General features: G+C 36.9%; 1 protein-coding gene, 1 long non-coding RNA gene, 3 other non-coding genes and 1 pseudogene across 24 annotated transcripts in view; all 6 read right to left on the bottom strand.

Moving 5' to 3' along the window:
• Positions 1 to 18,385, bottom strand: part of LOC117070982 — a 149,660-nt gene extending 131,275 nt beyond the window's left edge. For 3 of the 4 annotated variants that reach the window (XR_004432129.1, XR_004432130.1, XR_004432131.1), the window contains exons 1-6: positions 17,878 to 18,385; positions 16,785 to 16,909; positions 15,514 to 15,642; positions 13,535 to 13,651; positions 7,961 to 8,003; positions 6,479 to 6,516 (exon numbers count right to left, since the gene is read on the bottom strand). This is a non-coding gene — a long non-coding RNA (uncharacterized LOC117070982). The remainder of the gene's footprint in view (positions 1 to 6,478; positions 6,517 to 7,960; positions 8,004 to 13,534; positions 13,652 to 15,513; positions 15,643 to 16,784; positions 16,910 to 17,877) is intronic. The other variant, XR_004432132.1, reaches the window with a different exon arrangement.
• LOC117071949 lies at positions 6,956 to 7,022 on the bottom strand. The gene has a single exon (XR_004432666.1). It is a non-coding gene; the product is annotated as a small nucleolar RNA SNORD109A (small nucleolar RNA).
• LOC117071792 lies at positions 15,389 to 15,464 on the bottom strand (annotated as a pseudogene).
• A 242-nt stretch (positions 18,386 to 18,627) lies between the features above and the next one.
• On the bottom strand, positions 18,628 to 18,707 carry LOC117071793. The gene has a single exon (XR_004432536.1). It is a non-coding gene; the product is annotated as a small nucleolar RNA SNORD115 (small nucleolar RNA).
• Positions 18,684 to 25,710, bottom strand: part of LOC117070978 — a 239,965-nt gene continuing 232,938 nt past the window's right edge. For all 17 annotated transcript variants that reach the window (XM_033190771.1, XM_033190786.1, XM_033190778.1 and 14 more), the window contains one exon: positions 18,684 to 18,864. The gene's annotated coding sequence lies outside the window, so the exon portion shown is untranslated. The remainder of the gene's footprint in view (positions 18,865 to 25,710) is intronic.
• Positions 20,689 to 20,769, bottom strand: LOC117071791. Its single transcript, XR_004432535.1, has one exon. It is a non-coding gene; the product is annotated as a small nucleolar RNA SNORD115 (small nucleolar RNA).

Genomic DNA, 25,710 nt, shown 5'->3' with positions numbered 1-25,710 from the left:
TTCACCCAGAATTTCATATCCAGCCAAACTAAGTTTCATAAGTTAAGGAGAAATAAAATCCTTTACAGACAAGCAAACGCTTAGAGATTTTGTCACCACCAGGCCTGCCCTACAAGAGACCCTGAAGGAAGCACTAAACATGGAAAGGAACAACAGGTAGCAGCCATTGCAAAAACATGCCAAAATGTAAAGACCATCAATGCTAGGAAGAAACTGCATCAACTAACGAGCAAAATAACCAGTTAATATCACAATGACAGGATCAAGTTCACACATAACAATATTAACCTTAAATGTTAATATTGTTAACATTAAATGGTCCAATTAAAAGACACAGACTGGCAAATTGGATAAAGAGTCAAGACCCATCTGTTTGCTGTATTCAGGAGACCCATCTCACATGCAGAGACACACATAGGCTCAAAATAAAGGGATGGAGGAAGATCCACCAAGCAAATGGAAACAAAAAAGAGCAGGAGTTGCAATACTAGTCTCTGATAAAACAGACTTTAAACCATCAAAGACCAAAAGAGACAAAGAAGGCCATTACATAATGGTAAGGGGATCAATTCAACAGGAAGAGCTAACTATCCTAAATATATATGCACCTAATGCATGAGCACCCAGATTCATACAGCAAGTCCTTAGAGACTTACAAAGAGACTTAGACTCCCATACAATAATAATGGGAGACTTCAACACCCCACTGTCAACATTAGACAGATCAACGAGACAGAAAGTTAGCAAGGATATCCAGGAATTGAACTCAGCTCTGCACCAAGCAGACCTAATAGACATCTATAGAACTCTCCACCCCAAATCAACAGAATATACATTCTTCTCAGCACCACATCACACTTATTCCAAAACTGACCACATAGTTGGAAGTAAAGCACTCCTCAGCAAATGTTAAAAAACAGAAATTATAACAAACTGTCTCTCAGACCACAGTGCAATCAAACTAGAACTCAGGACTAAGAAACTCAATCAAGACCGCTCAACTACCTGGAAACTGAGCAACCTGCTCCTGAATGACTACTGGATCCATAACAAAATGAAGGCAGAAATAAAGATGTTCTTTGAAACCAATGAGAACAAAGATACAACATACCAGAATCTCTGGGACGCATTTAAAGCAGTGTGTAGAGGGAAATTTATAGCACTAAATGCCCACAAGAGAAAGCTGGAAAGATCTAAAATTGACACTCTAACATCACAATTAAAGAACTGGAGAAGCAAGAGCAAACACATTCAAAAGCTAGCAGAAGGCAAGAAATAACTAAGATCAGAGCAGAACTGAAGGAGACAGAGACACAGAAAACCCTTCAAAAAATCAATGAATCCAGGAGCTGGTTTTTTGAAAAGATTAACAAAATTGATAGACCACTAGCAAGACTAATAAAGAAGAAAAGAGAGCAGAATCAAATAGACGCAATAAAAAATGATAAAGGGGATATCACCACTGATCCCACAGAAATGCGAACTACCATCAGAGAATACTATAAACACCTCTACACAAATAAACTAGAAAACCTAGAAGAAATGGATAATTTCCTGGACACTTACACTCTCTGAAGACTAAACCAGGAAGAAGTTGAATCCCTGAATAGACCAGTAACAGGCTCTGAAATTGAGGCAATAATTAATAGCCTACCAACCAAAAAAAGTCCAGGATCAGATGGATTCACAGCCGAATTCTACCAGAGGTACAAGGAGGAGCTGGTACCATTCCTTCTGAAACTATTCCAATCAATAGAAAAAGAGGGAATCCTCCCTAACTCATTTTATGAGGCCAACATCATCCTGATACCAAAGCCTGGCAGAGACACAACAAAAAAAGAGAATTTTAGACCAATATCCCTGATGAACAGCGATGCAAAAATCCTCAATAAAATACTGGCAAACTGAATCCAGCAGCACATCCAAAAGCTTATTCACCATGATCAAGTGGGCTTCATCCCTGGGATGCAAGGCTGGTTCAACATACACAAATCAATAAATGTAATCCAGTATATAAACAGAACCAAAGACAAAAACCACATGATTATCTCCATAGATGCGGAAAAGGCCTCTGACAAAATTCAACAGCCCTTCATGCTAAACACTCTCAATAAATTCTGTATTGATGGAATGTATCTCAAAATAATAAGAGCTGTTTATGACAAACCCACAGTCAATATCATACTGAATGGGCAAAAACTGGAAGCATTCCCTTTGAAAACTGGCACAAGACAGGGATGCCCTCTCTCACCACTCCTATTCAACATAGTGTTGGAAGTTCTGGCCTGAGCAATCAGGCAAGAGAAAGAAATAAAGGGTATTCAGTTAGGAAAAGAAGAAGTCAAATTGTCCCTGTTTGCAGATGACATGATTGTATATTTAGAAAACCCCATCATTTCAGCCCAAAATCTCCTTAAGCTGATAAGCAATTTCAGCAAAGTCTCAGGATACAAAATCAATGTGCAAAAATCACAAGCATTCTTACACACCAGTAACAGACAAACAGAGAGCCAAATCATGAATGAACTCCCATTCACAATAGCTTCAAAGAGAATAAAATACCTAGGAATCAAACTGACAAGGGATGTGAAGGACCTCTTCAAGGAGAACTACAAACCACTGCTCAGTGAAATCAAAGAGGACACAAACAAATGGAAGAACATTCCATGCTCATGGATAGGAAGAATCAATATCATGAAAATGGCCATACTGCCCAAGATAATGTACAGATTCAATACCATCCCCATCAAGCTACCAATGACTTTCTTCACAGAATTGGAAAAAACTACTTTAAAGTTCATATGGAACCAAAAAAGAGCCCGCATTGCCAAGACAATCCTAAGTCAAAAGAACAAAGCTGGAGGCATCACGCTACCTGACTTCAGACTATACTACAAGGCTATAGTAACCAAAACAGCATGGTACTGGTACCAAAACAGACATATAGACCAATGGAACAGAACAGAGCCCTCAGAAATAATACCACACATCTACAGCCATCTGATCTTTGACAAACCTAACAAAAACAAGAAATGGGGAAAGGATTCCCCATTTAATAAATGTTGCTGGGACAATTGGCTAGCCATAAGTAGAAAGCTGAAACTGGATCCTTTCCTTACTCTTTATACGAAAATTAATTCAAGATTGATTAGAGATTTAAATGTTAGACCTAATACCATAAAAACCCTAGAACAAAACCTAGGTAATACCATTCAGGATATAGGCATGGGCAAGGATTTCATTTCTAAAACACCAAAAGCAATGGCAACAAAAGCCAAAATTGACAAATGGGATCTAATTAAAGACCTTCTGCACAGCAAAAGAAACTACCATCAGAGTGAACAGGCAACCTACAAAATGGGAGAAAATTTTTGCAATCTACTCACCTGACAAAGAGCTGATATCCAGAACCTACAAAGAACTCAAACAAATTTACAAGAAAAAAACAAACAACCCCGTCAAAAATTGGGCAAAGGATATGAACAGACATTTCTCCAAAGAAGACATTCATATAGCTAACAGACACATGAAAAAATGCTCATCATCACTGGCCATCAGAGAAATCCAAATCAAAACCACAATGAGATACCATCTCACACCAGTTAGAATGGCGATCATTAAAAAGTCAGGAAACAACAGGTGCTAGAGAGGATGTGGAGAAATAGGAACACTTTTACACTGTTGGTGGGAGTGTAAACTAGTTCAACCATTGTGGAAAACAGTATGGCGATTCCTCAAGGATCTAGAACTAGAAATACCATATGACCCAGCCATCTCATTACTGGGTATATACCCAAAGGATTATAAATCATGCTGCTATAAAGACACATGCACACGTATGTTTATTGCGGCACTATTCACAATAGCAAAGACTTGGAATCAACCCAAATGTCCATCAGTGACAGACCGGATTAAGAAAATGTGGCACATATACACCATGAATACTACGCAGCCATAAAAAAGGATGAGTTCATGTCCTATGTAGGGACATAGATGCAGCTGGAAACCATCATTCTCAGCAAACTATCGCAAGAACAGAAAACCAAACACCGCATGTTCTCACTCATAGGTGGGAACTGAACAATGAGATCACTTGGACACAGGAAGGGGAACATCACACACTGGGGCCTATTGTGGGGAGGGGAGGTGGGAGGGATGGCATTGAGAGTTATACGTGATGTAAATGACGAGTTGATGGGTGCTGATGAGTTGATGGGTGCAGCACACCAACATGGCACATGTTATACATATGTAACAAACCTGCACATTGTGCACATGTACCCTAGAACTTAAAGTATAATAAAAAATAATTTTTAAACCTTCCAAGTCTTAAACTAAAAAAAAACTACATTAAATAAAATATATTTTATGTTTAAATAATAAAATATATTTTATGTTGTATAAATATAAATATATATGTTGTATAAATTATATGTTGTGTGTATATATACAACGTAGATAACTTTACCTTTACATTCTAATACATTACTGAAATAATGATAACCTAAATATTTCATGATTTGACTATATCTCATTAAAGAAACCACATGGACCTAATTTTCAAGCATTACTCATTCTAGGAATGCTCTACAGAAACAGAGGCATAAGTGCATAAAAACTAGCATATTCTGATTATAAATATATGGATATCTTGCAGTAGCAAAATGTTCATAGCCATTATTCTGAAAACAAGAAATAGCTAAGGAAAATGTGGCGTCCTTCACATTCACTGAAAACACTGACACATCTATAGTTTTTGACATAGAGATCTCAAGACCTATAGGACCTCAGGAGATTGTACCACATATATTACTACCAAAATGTCAAATCTACAGCTCATTTACAATAAAATTAATTGGTTATGATCAATACATCTTATATAGAAAGATTAATGATTGATAGATAATTGTATTCGCATAAAAAGTTTTTCCCTAATATAGGGCAGATGATTAGACATATTTCCTCTGGAAAGCATGGGGAAAAGGTTAACAATACATCTGTCATAAATAAGTTTATATTCTTCTATATTGCTAAGCTTTCTTAAAATGAAGTGTTTCCTCTTGGCGGTAATTTATGGCTGGAGCTCTTTGATCTTAAACTAAAAAAGGGAAAATTAGGGAAGGAGGATTAAAAATTGAAACACATTTTAGCTTTAGTGTGTCGAGAGCTCAAAAGCTGAAAAGCACTTAAATTGATCAGTTGTGTATTGACTAAGTAATCTCAAAGGAAATCCTTAAGCAAGGAGTTCACCGTTCTGACTTTCGGCTTTATACTTTACCCAACTTCATCAACATTTCCCCAAATTCTCAACTGTACAATGCATGTGGGCCTCTATTAAGATCTATGAGAAACTTCTTTGCATATGTTGTGGAAATAATCATACTAAACCTTAATAACTATATTTGCTTGTATATTCAATTATGTAGCACATAGAATAGAAAAGCATGAAGGTATCCCCCTAATTCCCTCTCTGCAAAACAAGAGACATGTTCAAGTGATCTGTCAAAGAAAGTATATAGAATTGAGTACCAAAATACAGGAATACGTAGGGACAATACTGCAATCTTTAAGACTTGAGATTGTTCAGCATGTTTTTATAACAGAGAAAAAAGTGTAAGAGAATTTAAGAATATGCATAGAAAAAACATAAATGTGTTAAAATAAAAATACTTGAGTAATTACTCATAACACGATTTGCTAAAAAGGCCTGTGCTAAAGAGAGAACGTACTTGAACTATTATGAGGGCATCGATCAATAAGCACCATGTAATACACAATCTACTTGAGACTTTTTTATGTATTAACCAATATTTTGACTAGTTTGATGAGTTTTTTTAACTTTCTGTTGAAGAATAATATACATGTAGAAAAGTGCATCCACTAAAATTGTAAAGCTCAATGTATTTGCGTGATGCAAACACAGCAAGTGCTCAACACACAGATCAAGAAATAAAAATTACATGCATTCTAGAAACCACCCAGGTGTCTTATATCTATGATTATCTCAGGCATGCCATCAAGAGAAGAAAATTTCCTACATAACTTACCTTGCTGCAACAACGAGAAAAAGACTCATTCAAGTCAATACTTAATAATTCAATCAGAAGCAGAAATATAATGTAGTATGACCACAAAGCTCTTATGAACCATGGAGTCTCTATTCTGAAACCCCAATAATTAAACAGATGAGGAAAGTCTGTTAATATTTTGGTACACCTGGATTTCACTACAATAAATTTTGATCCAATATGAAATTGCCAAAAATTCTCTTAAATTCTACATTTTTCCATAAAAGTAGAAGATAGTTAAAATTAAAACAGAAATGATAGATTCAATAGTGTAGGTGACATGATGAGGGTCTCAATGAGGAAAAGGACATATCATCAAAATGTCCTTCAATAAGCTTCACAACAACCTAAAGACCTAGCAAAGAGCACATGACATACGAATTTCAAACGATAATGGTTTAGCTACTCACCCCTCTTCTCTGAAGTGGAGGATCAGACTCCAGGCCTTCTATCTCAGCAAAACATGAAAGAGAAAAAAAAGCAAACATAATCTTAGAAAATACTCCACAGTAAAAATAACAAAGCACGAAACGTGGTTCCATTGTCATTATTTAATAAAGGCATGCCACATTTCCTTCTTTCAGCATAACACTAATGAGATTTGCAGACATATCACAGTTGCTTGACCCTTAATTCAATCTTCTAAAGTTTTTCATTTGTTACTTAAGAACATATTTCCTATATGTAAGTATCTATCTACAATTAAAGCAAGTCTTGGGTCAGTAAGCATACTAAAGAGCATACTGAGTCATAAGACAGGATGCTAATGCCCTCTCAGGAGAGACAGAAAAGGCATGCTCACAGGGGTACTCTGTTGTCACTGAGGGGTCCCCAAATAGAGCCAGGCTCTGAGAGTCTTATTTGTCCTATTGGAGGGCCGCACATCTGGACCTCAGATTGACATCTGGAATGAGTCCCTCAGCATCCTCAGACAATTATTCTCATCATCGATCCAAACAAGCGCCCTCCCAACAAATAAGCATTTCCACAGCCAGGCTTATTTTGTGCATGGTTATCTAATGCATCATCAGTGAGAACAGTAAATGTACAGTAGACATTTGTTTAGTATCTGAATGATAGAACCCTCACATACAGAGCATGAAAAAACATATTACTGAATTGTTCCAATAAAATTAGATTAAAATCTGGCCAGGCACAGTGGCTCACGCTTGTAATCCCAAGACTTTGAGAGGCCAAGGCGGGTGGTCACGAGGTCAGGAGTTCAAGACCAGCCTGGCCAAGATGATGAAACCCCGTCTCTACTGAAAATACAAAAATTAGCTGGGTGTGGTGGCACGCACCTGTAATCCCAGCTACTCAGGAGGCTGAGGCAGGAGAACTGCTTGAACCCAGGAGGCGGAGGTTGCAGCGAGCTAAAATCATGCCACTGCACTCTAGCCTGGGCAACAGAGCGAGACTATGTCTCAAAAGAAAAAAAAAATCTATTGGGGAATTTTATAAAAACTCTTTAATCAACTAAAAGTTTAAGGAGTAAGTGAGGTAGCAGAATAAATATATGGTATTATTATGGTACTAATATGTATAGAAACATCTATGTTATGAATATGCTAGATAAAGATTAAAAAAAAATAGTTAGAACATGTGAATTTCACTATGAGATTATTTTCACTCAACATGAATAGTGAAAAAAGGAAATAGGTCAGTGATTCTCCACCATTGTTTAGGTCATTTCAAAAAGAGATTTAAACAAAGAGAAGAAACAGTAATGAGGAATCCTTGAGCAAGGTAGGGACACCCCTGGGGAAATATATCTACCAAAACAATAATCTCCTTTAAGCCTCTGAAATAATGAACTTGCAGTCCTTGACGTTCTGAAATCATTGCCCACAGAACACACAAAGAATTTCAAAACTACCAAACTGGCTGCTCACCTCTTTTCCCTGAAGTTTCCTTGAAGTTGTTTGAGCTTTTAACCTGCAGCAAAATATCACATAGAAAATAAATCAGATCAGAGAATGCCCCAAATTAATAAAAAATAAAGCACAAGATTGGTTCCATTATAATTTCTTATCATACAGGCATCTCAGCACTCTAGTCCTTGCTACAAACATCAGCATTGTTTGATCTCATCACCTTTGTCATTTCATTTATAAATTTCTTTCCTCCTTGAATTCTTTACTCTGAAAATAGCCAATTTCCTCTCTACCAAGCTATCTAAGCGACACAGCAGTTGTATCTTGAATGGGAAATGCTAAAGTTGTAGTCTACCAATAAAGATTTTATGAAAACACACTGTGATGTGAAAAATGAAAGACACAAGATAGTGGTATTGTGAGATAACTGAAGAGTTCACCAACTGGGCCTGCTCTGAATGTGTTATTCATCCTGTTGCAATAGAATAGATGGCCATTCATTGAGCCACACCTCAGCATCTCAGATACTTGTGCTTATCCTTGATTCAGACAAGTCTACTACCAATAAGTAAACACTCCTCACACCACACTGAGGCTCCTAACAATGTATCTTCTACATTCAGCTTATAGCAGAAAACAACACAGGCGGATGTCTGACTTGACTTTAGTGAAACTGGCTTTCATGACAACTCCAGAAGCTTCTCAGAACCCTTTGGTCTAAGCAAAATGTGAAGTGATATTGCAGTGGGATGGCTGTCAGTGCTGATATATTTACTTAATATGATAAAAATAAAATGTCAGGAGTTAACCATGAAGATTATATCATTTAAAAGGTTATTGACAGCAGCATACAACATGAAATTCCTTCCATGTGACAGGTGCATATTCCCTATCCAGGGTAGAAGACTAGCATACAAATGTCACTAACATTGTGACGAAGTAGAAATAAGACAACTAAACACAGGAGGAGGAAAGAAAAAGAGGAAAACCAAAAGCACTCATGAGGACCCTCCCATGTACCCAGCATGCACTGTTCAGCCACATATACCCACCCACCCTCCTGAAGGCCCAGCACAGACAGCATTGTGTTTAAATCCCTGATCTACCATAAAGCTCATGTTGCACAAGCAGTAGGGGAGTGTTAAAGAATGTCCCCAAACTCTTAAATCAGAAGTAAAAGATTAACTAGGAAAACACAGAACCAACAGAATGAAGAGAGGTACAAAAGTAAAAAACTCACCTAAGTATGAATAAATAAATAAATAGGCAAGCAAAGACTACACCGTGACCAAAGAGCACAGTATAAAGAAAATACAAACACAATAAATATCGATCATAGCTACACACACACACACACACGTGAGTGGACTCCACACACCTACTAGAAGAAAAATATCTTCAGCAGGCTCACAAAATAAAACGTAATATGTTTTCTATGAGAGATGCATCTAAAACAAATGGATTCTACAAAAATAAATGGATGGGTGAAAGTATATCAGGCACATGAAAACAAAAAGAGATCAGGAATAGTGATTCTTATATCACACAATGTATTCAAGTCCCACAATGTTAACCAAGGCAAAGAAGGACACATTTTTTATGCTAAAAGATATAATACACATGAAGATTTGACCCTTATGGAGACTTATATACCAAATAACATAATAACCACCTTTATGAATAAAAAACTACATGAGATGTATGAGATGTAAGGAGACAAGACATAGAAGATCCTATAATAGAAAACGATAATACACCATTATCAGAAAAAGACAGATCAACTGGGCAAAAACAGCAACATAAAAATAGGGTAGATTTTATGGCTATGTATTAAACTTGACTGATAATAGAAGATATGTATTGTTCTTAAGTGCCCAAGGCATAGTCACAAAAAACTGATTATATATTAGGTTGGAAAGAAAAATTAGTAACTCAAGAAATATTAAAAACATCACAATGCAAGAAAATAGACTTTATTAGCAATAACATAAAGGCTCTTTCACCAAGAAATTTTAAAAATATCCTATTAACTCCTGAGTAAAAGGAAAAATATGAACAGAAAATACATATGTTTAAATAATATGTAAATACATCTTTTTATACATATGTCTTTGTATGCAGATATGTATTTACATATTATTTTAAAATATACAACAAATGAGAATCTGTAATATGCATTTAAAGGCAGTTCTAGAGGAAAATTCATTGCACTGAACATTTTTGTTATTTTTAAAAATGAAAAGGTAGGTGAATGAAAGAATTCAATTTTCATCTTAAAACACTAAAAAAGAGCAAAAGTGAAAGTATAAGAAAGAAAGAAATAAGGATCAAAGCAGAAATTAATGAAGATAATATGTTAAAAACCATAGATGTAATTAATAATTGAGAAGTCTGTGGTTTTAAAAAATATTAACTACATAGGCACTCTACTAGCTAACTTTATCAAAAAAGGGAGAAAATACATATACACAAAATAATGCTTCATGAGCACTTGAACATAATGTGCATTCTGCTATTGCTGGGTGTCGTCGTCTACATACGCCAGGGGAGTCAAGTTGGTTAATAGTGTTCTTACATCCACCTTTACTGATTACCTTATCCCTGTTCAATCACAGTACTGAGAAAGCACTGAAATTTCAAACTGTAATTGTGAATGGTCAAATGTTTCATTTCATTTCAAAAGCCTATGTTGGAAACGTAACCCTCAATGCAACAGTGTTTAATGAGGCAACATTTAAAAGGTGATTAGGCTGTGAGAGCTCTGCCCTCATCAATGGATTAATGCTGTTATTTCAGGAGTGTGTTCCTATAAAAGAAGATATTTGTCTCATCCACACCCTCTCTTTGCCCTTCTATCATAGGATGACACAGCTAGAAGGCCCTCACCATATACCAGCCCCTTGATCTTTCCAGCCTTCCGAAATGTGAGCCAATAAATTTCCACTCATTACAAATACCCAGTCTGCAGCATTCTGTTACATCAGAGCAAAAGGGACTGACATAGAAAACTGGTAACATAAATAGAGTATCTTTTGTATCTAGATATCCAGTTGTCCTAGCAACATTTGTTGAAAAAACTGTTCTTCCCATCACAGAGAGGACAATGTCCAGATAACATGCCTTCTTGGGGTGCAGGAATCAGACGGTTCAAAAGCCAGTGTAGGAATCCAGGATGCTAATGCCCCTATTTCAATATGAGGGAAGTTTAGGTCTCACGCTGTGTGAATCAAAAGCATTGTTCAAATCTTGTTGACTAAAAGTAATTGGTCAAGTAAACAGCAATATCCATAGTGATCTGGGAAGACACCATTCAGCAGAACTCAAGAAGGGGCAGGTCAACTTGGTATTTTTCAGGATTTGAGTCTCTGATAAGGATGAAATGAGATAGAACACTTCGCCACTGATTTTAAAGATTTTAGAAAGGTTAGAAATCTTTTGTAAACCAGCACAGTGATCAAATACATCATAGAAAAAAAGCTGGATTTTATTCGGGGGCAAAGGGATATGAAACCTGGCGATTTTATACAGCCTGGGAATCTCTGCTTTTTAATTTAATTTACTCTATTCACATGTAATTTTATTACTGACATAGTTGAGTTTATGATGTCATTCTTCTTCTTCTCCTCTATGTCTCATGTGTTTTTGTTTCTCTTTTCCTCTTTACTTCTTTCTTTTTCATTAAGTAATTATTTTATAATTTAGCATTTAAACTTCCTTAATAATTTTTTTCACTATATTTTTTGAATTTTTTCAGTGGTTGCTCTAGGGTTTACTGCATATATCTTAACTCACCCAAATAAGTTTCTAATTTACACTAGATTAATTTCAGTTATAGACATAAATGTTACACCTGTATAGCTCTATTTCCCTTTTTGCCATCTTTTGTGGTATTATTATACATATTACATTTACTGATGCTATAAGCCAAGCAAGACATTGTAATAAATATTAATCTACCATCTGTACTCATTTCCTTAGTCCTGTATTGCTTTGCATCCACCTATCTTCTTTGGAAAATATATTACACTTTTATATGTAATAGACTCCAAAATACATTATATACATATTATTTTATAGCATTTATTTTAAAATCACTTAATAGAACAATTACATTTCTACTGTCTTTTATATTTATATAATTACCTTTACAAGCATTTTGCTTCTTTATGTTGATTTGAAAAACTACCTAGGGTCACTTGCTTTCAGCTTGAAGAACTTCAAGTATTTAGAGAACTTTTTAAGGGGGCTTTGACAGCAGTATACTCTCCAACTTTTTTTTTTAATTGAGGAAGTCTTTCTTTTGTTTTCCTTTTTGAAAGACAGCTTTGCCAGGTACAGAATTCTTAGACGACAGTGTTTTTCCTTTGAGCATTTTTAATATGTTATCACTTTGTCTCCGGCCTTCATTGCTTTTGCTGAAGTCAGCTCTTCATCTTCCTGGGGTTCCCTTGTAAGGAACAAATCATTTTTCTCACACTGCTTTCAAGACTTTCTTCTTGTTTTTGACTTTCAGAAATCTTACTGTGATGTTTCCATTTGTCAGTCTTTGCATGTATTCACTGGAATTCATTGAGCTTCCTGGATATGTAGGTTATCGTTTTTCCACAAATATGGGAAGTTTTCAGCCATTGTTTCCTTCAGTATTTTTTCTGATCCTTTGTGTCTCCCGTCTCTCTGGTACTCCCATATGTGTATGCTGGCATGCTTAGTGATGTTCCACATTCTCTGAGACTCTCTTTGTTTTTCTTTATTCTTTATGCTCTCTGTTCTTTTGAACATAATCTCTATTGTTCTATCTTCAAGTTTACTTCTTGTTTCTTCTGCCAGTTCAAATCCACTATTGAGCCCTCTAATAAACTTTTAAATTTTAGTTATTGTACTTTTCAACTCCAGAATTTTCATTTGGTTCTTTTTACTAATTTCTATCTTTTTATTGGTATTCACTATTTTGTGTGACATACCTTCCTTTACTTCTTTTTTTTTTTTTTGAGACAGAATCTCACTTTGTCACCCACGCTGGAGTGCAGTGGTGTGATCTCAGTTCACTGCAGCCACTGCCTCCTGTGTTCAAGTGATTCTTGTGCCTCAGCCTGCTGAGTAGCTGGGACTACAAGCATGAACAACCATATCCAGCTAATTTTTCTATTTTTAGTAGAGACAGGGTCTCACCATGTTGGCCAGGCAGGTCTGGAACTTCAGCCAGTGAACAGTGCTGCTATGAACATTCATGTACATGTGTTCATTTGAACATTTGTATTCAATTCTTTTGAGTGTGTACCTAGGGCTAGTATTGTTGGGTTAAATGGTAATTTTATGTATAGCTTTTTAAGGAACTGCCAAAATGTTTTCCACTAAATCAGGAGGAAAAAATTGATAAGTGGTCTTCTAGAAGCTAATAGAAAGAGGTGAGAGAAACTGTATCCCAAATGTATTTCTTAGCTTAAGCTCAAACTAGAATACCCCAGAAAAGATAACGGCCAGTCAGTCTAGTTTTCATGTCATCTCATGTCATCAAGACAACATAAGGTCTTATTGTTGAAACAAGCCATGGAACCCCACAATCATATATTCACTTTGCCTGAAAACACCTACCAGAATGGCATCTTTAAATCCTGGTTGAAAGTTCACAGGAGACCAAACATATATCTGGGTGTGTCAGCTGTGCTGGTGTCAGCAAGCCAAAGAGTAGTCTTCCTCAATCATCCTTATCTAAGGGGAGGAGGAGAAGACAGTAGACCAAGATGACAAATATTACTTTCTGCATGTATGGCTTATGCATGCTATTTCTTAATGAAGAGATATGATTAGTACTGGAAAAAATGATCCATTAGATAGGCTATGGGCCATTTATTCATCAAACAGAATAAAGACTAAGTATACAGGTCTCTTGACTTTGGAGAATATCTCAGGTAGTTTAATGCAGAAATAAGACCTTCAATTGATCACCCTTGTTTACATATTCAAGGAAGCCATATGGATAACAATTAGCATTATAATGTTGCTTGCACTCCATCATATAATGATCATACTGGAGCCAGGTGAAACTCAAATTTTAGAAAACACTAGCCGGGCGCGGTGGCGGGCGCCTGTAGTCCCAGCTACTCGGGAGGCTGAGGCAGGAGAATGGCGTAAACCCGGGAGGCGGAGCTTGCAGTGAGCTGAGATCCGGCCACTGCACTCCAGTCTGGGCGACAGAGCGAGACTCCGCCTCAAAAAATAAAAAAATAAAAAAATAAAAAGAAAACAGACATCATACTACTCATAATTGTATTTAATTTAATGAATGATGGGACATGTATATATCAGAATTAGAACATGTAGCCATAATGCCATAGTCTTTATGTTGTGAGTCATCACCAATAAACCACAAACATTGTAAAAACATAGCAACCTGACATATATAAATTAGAAGTTAATATGTTAACTTCTATATTTAGACCAAATGAGTATCACATCTACAGATGATACCAATAATGACAACACTTGTCAACATTGTATCAATGCAATTTTAGTAAAAAAGAAAGTTTCCCTCTTGCAGATCCTGTCAAGTATGCTAGTCACTCATTGAGAAGAAGAATGCATAATGATAATCATGTTGCCCGAAGGAATGGCCCTGACTGTCATTCATATAAGTGTCTATAAAGGTCTTATTTACCATTGGCATTATTCACAGCACACACTTACATCATAACGAAAATGAAGCCAGACGTACTTGGGAGAGAAAAGTCAGGCACCAGGTTGCTCATCAGTTTATCCAATTTCAAGTTTCATGGGCAAACATGTATTATTGAAACTCACATTTTTACCCCAACTGCAAGGACCCTTCAGTCATAAAGATTCATCTATGATCAAAACATATCCTAGCTCTGTTAAAATACTATACTAACATTGCAGAAAACTTTGTCTGTATATTTAGACCATAGTAATTGCAGTGCATTGAGCAAACTTCCAATATGTCATATTTCTCAACCTGAAAACAAACAATCGTAGGGAAAAAGTAAGGATTTTCTTATGAAGATTGCATTGCATGTGTCAGTCAATCATTGAGAAGAAAACCCTATCATGATACTCATGTTGTCTGAATGAATAAATCTAATTATTATAGAGCTCAGTCTTCCCTAGTTCAATTACCTATTTGGAATTTTTCAGTCAGCAAAGGCAGCCTCTCACCCCCACTCAATAGAATAATGCCAGTAGGACTTACCAAATCTTCCATTGAGAGAAAAAGAACAAGGGTCTGAGTGCCAAATATCCAAGAAAATTAGGAATTATAGGAAACTTAACACTTAAAGAATCAGAATTTATAGTTTACTTAGAAGCACACAGATAGAAGTGTGCAAAACAAGTTTCACAGAAAGATTCCATTGCCAGAATCCCAAAATAAAATCCCCAATGGAAGGAAACTAAGAAATCCAAACTTCTTGTCTCACAATTGTTACCTAGGCTGGGCCTCAGCATAATCCATCTGAGCTTAATTTTTACATCACCATTTCTCTTCAAGATAACATCTCATCCCTGACACAGCCCATGGCACTCATATGCATATGCACACTTAGATCAAATATGCTCACCAGAGATGGTTTCCTTAAACACTGGTGGTAAAGTGGACTGGATGCCACATTTTCAGTGCCAGGCAGTGAAGTGGTGTCAGTTTCTCCCTGAACAACAGAGTAAAGGGTTTTCTTCCTCCACAGTCTTTTCTGTAAAAGACAAGAGCAGGCTACAGTCAAAGGGTGGGATGACATCTCTTATATGTGCATGACTCCTAATCACTGTTCCTAATTTCTACAAGACTGAGATGTGTGATACTCCGAATATGACCCGTTACTTAAGCTGTGGTAGGCCATTGATTCCCTGGGCACAGTAAGGGTCGAGCACATAGGTGTCATGTCTTTTGACAACCTGGTAAGAGGTGATTTCCCTGCAGAAATAAAAACTTCTTATCCTCTTCATATCAGTAACAATTGGCATCATACATAGTGTATGCCTTTCTTTATACTGAATCTAATGACACCTGAGTGAGACTCAGGAGAAGGAAATGAGATTCCAGACTACCTGTATTGTATTCAATTTCAATCAAGGGTAACCTACAGCTGAATATCAAGCCATTCCCTAAAATTGTCAAAAGTCTTTCAGTTGTGAGTAGTGCCTCAGTGATCCACAAACATCATAACACCATACACAGCAACCCAAAAAATAAAATAATAGAAATGGATTGTCTGTTTGTACAATCACTAAATAGTTGATTGCAATGAATTACTAAATGTCTCATCTTTAAATCAAAGTATGCTCAGGCAAATAAAAAAGGAGTTTTAATGAGGACCCCATTAGATCAGTCGCTCATCGGAAAGAATAGATCACTGCTCACTAATTTTGTATGAACAGGTAAATGTAATCATTTTGAAGGCCAATGTTCAATATTCAAATGGTCCACTTGGAATTTTTTAATTATGAAAGACAGAACTCATATATATAATCCATGTAATGACATACCTCTTGCTGGATGAACATTCTGAAGCACACCATGAGGAAAAAATCAACCAAGATATTCTCTCTTATAATGTATGAGTATTAAGAATAAAGACAAGATAAAAGAATTTTAAAAGTTCCTTTAGCAGTAGATAGAGGCAAATGATGCAAGATTCCCCAAAGGGTTTCTTCCTACCAAGCTCAAAATGGAATACCCCATACCCCCCAAATCTAATGACTTCTCACACCTTCTTGTAAGGATTGGCACTACTTTTGAGCCTTCGCTTAATCCTATTGAGCGTGATTTTTACATTATTATGTCCCCTGAAGATACTCTTTATTCACATATTTACGTTGTCTTGTAAGCACTTACCAGAATAGCGTCCTTAAACAACGGTTGCAGGAACACAGGATGAGTTAAATTCACTGCAGCATGCCTGTGTGGTAGCACTTGCCTCTGTGGCAACACCAGAGGGTGCTCTTCTCAGCAGTCTTTATCTACAGGCATAGGAATGAGACCATAGTTCAAAATCAGACATAAATTGTTCCTGTGTGTATGGCTTACACAGGCTATTTCTTAGTGGAGAGATATGGTCCATACTACCACAAAAAGACGTATTACTAAGGCTCTAGACAATTGACTTATCAACATCATAAGGACAAGGTATGCCAGGTTTTTGACACTGAGTAATCTGCAATATTATCATATATCATACTACAGAGATGGTAAACAGAACCGAACATATTCCAACAGTATTTTAATACAATTTCAGTAAAAAGTGAACATTTTTGGAAAGAATTCCATCAAGTAGGCCAGTCACTCATTGAAAATAAAAACCCACAGTGAGACCCATGACTCTGAATTTGTGAACCCAGTCATTTCAAAGTCCATATTAGGAATAAGTGTCACCATTTCTAACATGTGTTTTCATTATTCTGAAAATAGTGGGGTCACATGTGTGAAGGGAAAATAAAAACTTGGGACCCCAATTTCCTACACCAAAAGAAAAAAAACTAAGCTGAAAGCTGAGTCATGCAAGAATTTCCTTTTGTTCTTAAGCAGATAGCTACAGATTAAAGGTTGAAGATCTCCATAGGTAGCTACTCTATGTTCACCTTATGTACAGTGATGATTTACTGAGCGTGAGATGAATACATTATTGACTATTCCGCTACCTGCTCCTTTTGTCTTGGAACATACGGATTATCATACCCTCCCTTTTCCCCCTCCAGCCTACTTTCCCCTTTAAACACTGAAGCCCTCAAAATCATCTTTGGAGAAAGACATAGACCCCAGACGGTTTCTGTGATTTGGGGTTTATTTCTTCTGAGCGTGTCCTTAACCTTGTCAAAATAACTTCTAAATCTCAGATACTTTTGGTTTACACATGATAGGAACTGAAATTTGGGTATGAATTTGGTGATCAAATTACTAAATTTTTAAGTTTCATAGGCAAAGTACATACTGATTCTCACATTCTCCTCTCCATTACCGTGGTCTCCTCCATTACCGTGGTCTCCTCCATTACCGTGGTCTCCTCCATTACCGTGGTCTCCTCCATTACCGTGGTCTCCTCCATTACCGTGGTCTCCTCCATTACCGTGGTCTCACAGTTACAGCAAGTTCATCAGTAACTCAAAACAGTGAAACACTGTTAGAGCCCCACAAGAATAATATAGAAAAACATTTTGTCTATCCAAAGGTATATTAAATACTGGACTAGGTAACAGTGAATTTAAAAAATCTTCAACATTGAATTGTATGAAGTTCAAATAAAAAGTAAAGATTTTGTCGTGAGGATTATATCATAAAGGAAAACTCATATTGAAATTCAGATTGCCTGAAAGTGTTAAACTAATTCCCTTAGGTGGGAGTCTTCCGTAGCTCAATGTTCTATGTAGAATATACATGTCAATAAAGGAAGCTACTGATCTTTTACAATAGAATGGCACATCTCTTGGCAGCATGTCTGAAACACACGATAAGAGAAAAAGCCAAAGAATGAGACCCGAATATACCATAGTATTAGACATTACAGATCACTGAAACAAAGCTTATAGGCTGAGAATTTTTTGTCCATTTATAGGTATACTGACACAGTTGGGCAAACAAGTTACCCATAAAGATTTTGTTATTTCAAGTTCAAAAGAGAATTCCCCTTGAAGGAAAATAGCCGTCACTATTATCTGTTCCAGCACTGTCATCTAGGCAGGCTGAACCTCAGCATAATCCTATTGAGTGTAATTTTCAGTCATTATTTCTCACCAAGACATTAGAAGGTTTCGTTATTGATGAAAGACATGGTACTCCCCATGCACACTTGAGAAGGCTTCCCGAAGCTCTGATGCTAGGATGCACTGGTGTCAAGAGCATTTTCATTACAGGACACCTGGGTGCTGTCCACTGTCCCAGTCGCAACAGGCCAAAGAGTGCTCTTCTTCCATATCATCAACTAAGGGCAGATGTACAGCAAATGTCAAAGGGAGAACTACATCTCACCTGTGTATATGAGTCATGCATGATTTCTGTTAATTGAGCAATATTGACAATACTAAAAAAAAGACCTATTATAAAGGTTTTAGTCCACTGGTTCACAAAATATAATAAGGACGAATCATACAGGTCTCTTGGCTTTGGAGAAGCAATTCAGTGGTTTTATGCAGAAACAAGAACATCCCATTGATAATTGCTTTATATATTCAAGGAAGCTGTATCAGTAACAATTGGCATGGTTTATTGTATACGAACTTTCATAAAACACAGACACTCTGGAAGCCACATGAATCTCAGCATCTAGAAATCAGTTATCAGGGCACATGGAGTTGTATGCATTTACATGCATCTTGGCCAAAATGCCCAGTTTTCATATTGTGAACCCTCATCAAATGTTCCACAAACATCACAAAATGGAATAACATAAATATTATAATAGGTAGAGGTGAAGGCCAGGCACGGGGGCTCAAGCCTGTAATCCCAGCACTTTGGGAGGCCGAGGTGGGCAGATCACGAGGTCAGGAGTTCAAAAACAGCCTGACCAACATGGTGAAACCCCATCTCTACTAAAAATACCAAAAAATTGGCCAGGAATGGTAGCACTTGCCTGTAATCCTAGCTACTCAGGAGGCTGAGGCAGGAGAATTGCTTGAACCCATGAGGCAGAGGTTGCAATGAGCTGAGATCATGCCACTACACTCCAGCCTGGGCAACAGAATGAGACTCCATCTCAAAAAAATAATAATAGGTAGAGGTGGATCTATGTCTACTCTTACGTGTAGATGAAAAGAATATTACATTGTCTCATCATTATCTCAGTAAAATTTCAATAAAAAGACATGTTTTAATCACAAGGAAGCCATAAAGAATGTCAAGTCACTTACTGAGGAGTAGAATGTACACTGGGAACTGGGACACATGTTGCCGCTTTGATGAACCTACTCATCTCAAAGGCCCTTTCAGGACCAATTGGAAGCATTCACAGCCTGTATTTTCATTATACTGAAAATGATGAAGTCACATGATATTTGGGGTTTATATTCAGATACTAGTTTGCCCATCAATTTATTCAGTTCTCTGTTTCACGGGCAAAGCAAATTACTGATGTTACGTATTTGTATCCACTGGCATGATCCTTCTGTTACGAAAAGTTTACCAGTGAGTAAACTGGCCATACTATTATAATATCTTAAAATTTTTAAGGTAAAATAAGAAAAAAATTGGTGTAGTTGTATATATGTACCCAAGTGAACACTGCATGTTAGATTGGGCATTATTAATCAGGTGAAACAGAAAATAAAATGTTCTCAACTTTCAATCCCATCAAATGCAGATAAAAAGTAAAGATTCTGTCATAGCATCATATCAGATAGGTCAGTCACTCTCTGAGAATAAATCCATACTGAGATTCAGATTTTTTAAATGAGTAAACATAACAGCCTTAAGAGTGAATCGTCACTAGCGGTCTATCTTGAATGTATGTGTGATGAAAGCAGTCACTCTGCTTTGATTAATGGGATGATGCATCTCTTGCAACACTGAAAGATACAATGAAAGATATAATGAGAGAAGAAAAACCAAGGAATGAGTTCCAAATGTCTCATACTATTAAGAATTATAAATAATGGAAACAATGCTTAAAGGATGAAAATGTGTTGTTTACCCAGAAATGCATACACAGGGCAAGTTTGCCACAATGGTGTCGTTTTCTCAAGTTCCAAAATCATTCACCTAAAAGAAACAACGATTTCTAACTTCTTGTCTCAGGTTTTTCACTTATGTTAAGTCTCCACATAATCCTATTGAACATAATTTTTATGTCATCTTCCCTGTCGAAGACAATATAACATCTCAATATTGACCCAAGCCAGGGGGTTAATCTATGGAGTCATCTCCCCACAAAGGCAGAATCGTAGATATTAGCATGCTTATCAGAGATAGATTAATGTTCTATGGTGGATTGGAGTTGCTACATATTCGGTGCTGGACACCTGGATGGTATAAATTGCCCTGGGTGCAGCAGGCCAAGTGGTGCTCTTCCTTCGCTCTCATCTAAGAAGAGAGGAGTAGGCCAGGTGTCAAAAAGGAAAACATTGTTTCCCATAGTTATATGGCTCACGCACAGTTTTCCTTAGTGGAGCAAAATAGTCAGTACCCCAGAAATAGCCCGCTATGTAGTCTATAGACCACAGATTCACCAAACACAAGAAGGACAACATATACAGGTTTCTTGACTTTGGAGAATCACTGGTGTGGTGTCATGCAGAACTGGGATGGTGCCACTGCTGATCCCTGCTCTAGGTAATTGAGATGGCCATATCAGAAACAATCGCCATGGTCACTTGCCAATTCACACTCATAACATGAAACTTCTAAAGCCACATAAAACAGCCTCCAGAAATCAGATATCAGGCTGCTCAGAATTGTATTCATATTTTATCATTGCTTTTACTTGCTTACTTTGAATTTAATTTTAATCTTCCCCCTAACTTCCCAATGGGAAAGATTATTTATTTAGATCTTTGTTCTTCTTAATATACATTCAGTGGTATAAATTTCCCAGTAGGCATTGCCTTTGTTGCATTCCTAAATTTTTGATAAGTTGTGCTTTCAATTCCATTTAGTTTGAAATATTTTAAAAATTTATCTTGAGATTTCTGTGACCTTCAGTTGTTTTGGAGTCTGTTGTTTAACCTCCAAGTATTTTCATGTTTTTCAGCTATCTTTTTTTTAGTGATTTTTTTTTTTTTACTTTCATTTCCTGGTAGTCTGAGAACACACTTCATATGATTTCTAATCTTTTAAATTTGCTGAGGTGCATTTTCTAGCCCAGAATGTGGTCTATTCTGCTGAATGTTCTGTGTGTGTGAGAAAATGTGTCATCTGCTGTCACTGGGTAAAGTGGTCCATAGATGTCAGTTACATATCGTTGATTGAATCAAGTTTTTGATCATGGTTGATCATGTTATGCCCGTACTGATTTTCTGCTTGCTGAACCTGTCCATTTCTGATTGAGGGATGTCAATGCCTCCAACTCTAAGAGTGAATTTATCTATTTCTCTTTGCAGTTCTATCAGATTTAGCTTCATGTACTGTGATGCTCTGTTGTTCAGTGTGTACACATTAAGGATTGTTATGTCTTCTTAGAAAACTGATCCCTTTGTCATTAAGGAATGCCCCTTTTGATCTCTGATAATATTCCTTGTTCTAAAGTCAGTTGTGTCTGAAATTAGTATGGCTATTTCACTTTATTTTGATTAATGTTACCATGGGATATCTTTCTCCATTCCTTTACTATGAATATATTTGTGCCTTTATAAAGTAGATTTCCTTATTTTTTCTGTAGAGATGAGGTCTCATTCTGTCAACCAGGCTAGAGTACAGTGGTGTGATCATAGCTCACTGTAGTCCCAAAATCCTGGGCTCAGGTGACACTCCGCCTCGGCCTCCTAAGGACCACAGGTGCACACCACCATGCCCAGCTATTTAAAATGCATTTCTCACAGACAACAGATAGTTGGGTCTTGTTTTTAATCCACTGACAATCTCTGTCTTTTAAGTGCTGTTTAAAGTAATTATTGATATACTTAGATTAATATATTCAGTATTTGTTATTGTTTTCTATTTATCAGCCTTGCAATTTGTTATTTTTTTGGTCTTCCACACTTTTTCTCCTCTCCCTGGTTTTAATTGAGCATTGTATAAGATTCTGCTTTTCCATAAAAAATATTAGCCGGGCATGGTGGCACATGCCTCTAATCCCAGCTATTCAGGAGGCTGAGGCAGGAGAATCGCTTGAACCCAGGAGGCGGAGGTTGTGGTGAGCTGAAATTGTGCCATTGCACTCCAGCCTGGCCAACAAGACTGAAACAACATCTCAAAAAAAAAAAAAAAAAAAAAAAGGATTCTGCTTTTCCTTTTTTTTTTTTTTTTGGTAGAGATGGGCTCTTATTTTGTTGCCAGGCTGGACTTGAACTCCGAGGCTCAAGTGATCCTCATGCCTTGGCCTCCCAAAGTGCTGAGATTACACACATGAGTCACCACATCTGGCCTGATTCTGCTTTTTCTTCTATTAGTATATTGATTATACTGCTTTTTTCAAAATCATTTTTAGTGGCTGTGCTGGATATTGCACTATACATTTACAACTAATCCAAGTCCTTTTTCAAATTATACTATCCTACTTCATGGGTTAGTCCAATTAAGAGTATTTTCTCTCCCTCATGACTTTTATATATATATATATATTTATTTATTTATATGTGTGTGTATATATATATTATATATGTATATATATTTTAAATACTTTAAGTTCTAGGGAACATGTGCACAATGTGCAGGTTTGTTGCAATATGTATACATGAGCCATGTTGGTGTGCTGCACCCATTAACTCGTCATTTACATTAGGTATATCTCATAATGCTATCCTTCCCCACTTCCACTACCCTACAACAGGTCCTGGTGTGTGATGTTCCCCCTCCTGTGTCCAAGTGTTCTCATTGTTCAATTCCCACCTATGAGTGAGAACATGCAGTGTTTGGTTTTCTGTCCTTGCGACAGTTTGCTCAGAATGATGGTTTCCAGCTTCACCCATGTCCCTACAAAGGACATGAACTCATCCTTGCTTATGGCTGCATAGTATTCCATGGTGTATATGTGCCACATTTTCTTAATCCAGTCTATCATTGATGGACATCTGAGTTGGTTGCAAGTCTTTGCTATTGTGAATAGTGCCGCAATAAACATACATGTGCATATGTCTTTATAGCAGCATGATTTATAATCCTTTGGGTATATACCCAGTAATGGGATAGCTAGGTCAAATGGTATTTCTAGTTCTAGATCCTTGAGGAATTGCCATACTGTCTTCCCAATGGTTGAACTAGTTTACAGTCCCACCAACAGTGGAAAAGTGTTTCTATTTCTCCACATCTTCTCCAGCACCTGTTGTTTCCTGACTTTTTAATGATCACCATTCTAACTGGTGTGAGATGGTATCTCATTGTGGTTTTGATTTGCATTTCTCTGATGGCCAGTGATGATACGCATTTTTTTCATGTGTCTGTTGGCTGCATAAATGTCTTCCCTTGAGAAATGTCTGTTCATATCCTTTGCCTACTTTTTGATGGTATTGTTTGATTTTTTTCTTGTAAATTTGTTTAAATTATTTGTAGATTCTGGATATTAGCCCTTTGTCAGATGGGTAGATTGTAAAAATTTTCTCCCATTCTGTAGGTTGCCTGTTCATTCTGATGGTAGTTTCTTTTGCTGTGCAGAAGTTCTTTAGTTTAATTAGATCCTATCTGTTTATTTTGGCTTTTGGTGCCATTGCTTTTGGTGTTCTAGTCATAAAGTCCGTGCCCATGCCTATGTCCCGAATGGTATTGCCTAGGTTTTCTTCCAGGGTTTTTATGGTTTTAGGTCTAACATTTAAGTCTTTACTCCATGTTGAATTAATTTTTGTATAAGGTGTAAGGAAGGGATCCAGTTTCAGCTTTCTACATATGTCTAGCCAGTTTTCCCAGCACCATTTGTTAAATAGGGAATCCTCTCCCCATTGCTTGTTTTCATCAGGTTTGCCAAAGATCAGATGATTTTAGATGTGTGGTATTATTTCTGAGGGCTCTGTTCTGTTCCATTGGTCTATATCTCTGTTTTGGTATCAGTACCATGCTGTTTTGGTTACTGTAGCCTTGTAGTATAGTTTGAAGTATGGTAGCATGATGCCTCCCGCTTTGTTCTTTTGGCTTAGGATTGTCTTGGCAATGCGGGCTCTTTTTTGGTTCCATATGAACTTTAAAGTAGTTTTCCCCATTCTGTGAAGAAAGTCATTGGTAGCTTGATGGGGATGGCATTAAATCTATAAATTACCTTGGGCAGTATGGCCATTTTCACAATATTGATTCTTCCTATCCATGAGCATGGAATGTTCTTCCATTTGTTTGTGTCCTTTTTTATTTCACTGAGCAGTGGTTTGTAATTCTCCTTGAAGAAGTCCTTCACATCCCTTGTAAGTTGAATTCCTAGATGTTTTATTCTCTTTGAAGCAACTGTGAATGGGAGTTTACTCATGATTTGGCTCTCTGTTTGTCTGTTGTTTGTGTATAGGAATGCTTGTGATTTTTGCACATTGATTTTGTATCCTGAGACTTTGCTGAAGTTGCTTATCAGCTTAAGGAGATTTTGGGCTGAGACTATGGGGTTTTCTAAATATACAATCATGTCATCTGCAAACAGGGACAATTTGACTTCCTCTTTTCCTAATTGAATACCCTTTATTTCTTTCTCTTGCCTGATTACCCAGGCCAGAACTTCCAACACTATGTTGAATAGGAGTGGTGAGAGAGGGCATCCCTGTCTTGTGCCAGTTTTCAAAGGGAATGCTTCCAGTTTTTGCCCATTCAGTATGATATTGACTGTGGGTTTGTCATAAATAGGTCTTATTATTTTGAGATATGTCCCTTCAGTACCTAGTTTATTGAGAGTTTTTAGCATGAAGTGCTGTTGAATTTTGTCGAAAGCCTTTTCTGTATCTATTGAGATAACCATGTGGTTTCTGTCTTTGGTTCTGTTTACATGATGGATTACATTTATTGATTTGTGTATGTTGAACCAGTCTTGCATCCCAGGGATGAAGCCAACTTGATTGTGGTGGATAAGCTTTTTGATGCGCTGCTGGATTCAGTTTGCCAGTATTTTATTGAGGATTTTTGCATCGATGTTCATCAGGGATATTGGTCTAAAATTCTTTTTGTTGTGTCTCTGCCAGGCTTTGGTATCAGGATGATGCTGGCCTCATAAAAT

The sequence above is a fragment of the Trachypithecus francoisi genome, unplaced genomic scaffold, assembly GCF_009764315.1.
Source record: "Trachypithecus francoisi isolate TF-2019V2 unplaced genomic scaffold, Tfra_2.0 Lachesis_group3, whole genome shotgun sequence".
Taxonomy (NCBI): domain Eukaryota; kingdom Metazoa; phylum Chordata; class Mammalia; order Primates; family Cercopithecidae; genus Trachypithecus; species Trachypithecus francoisi.
The sequence above is the reverse complement of the archived record's forward strand: the minus strand, read 5'-3'. Positions and strand labels throughout refer to the sequence as shown.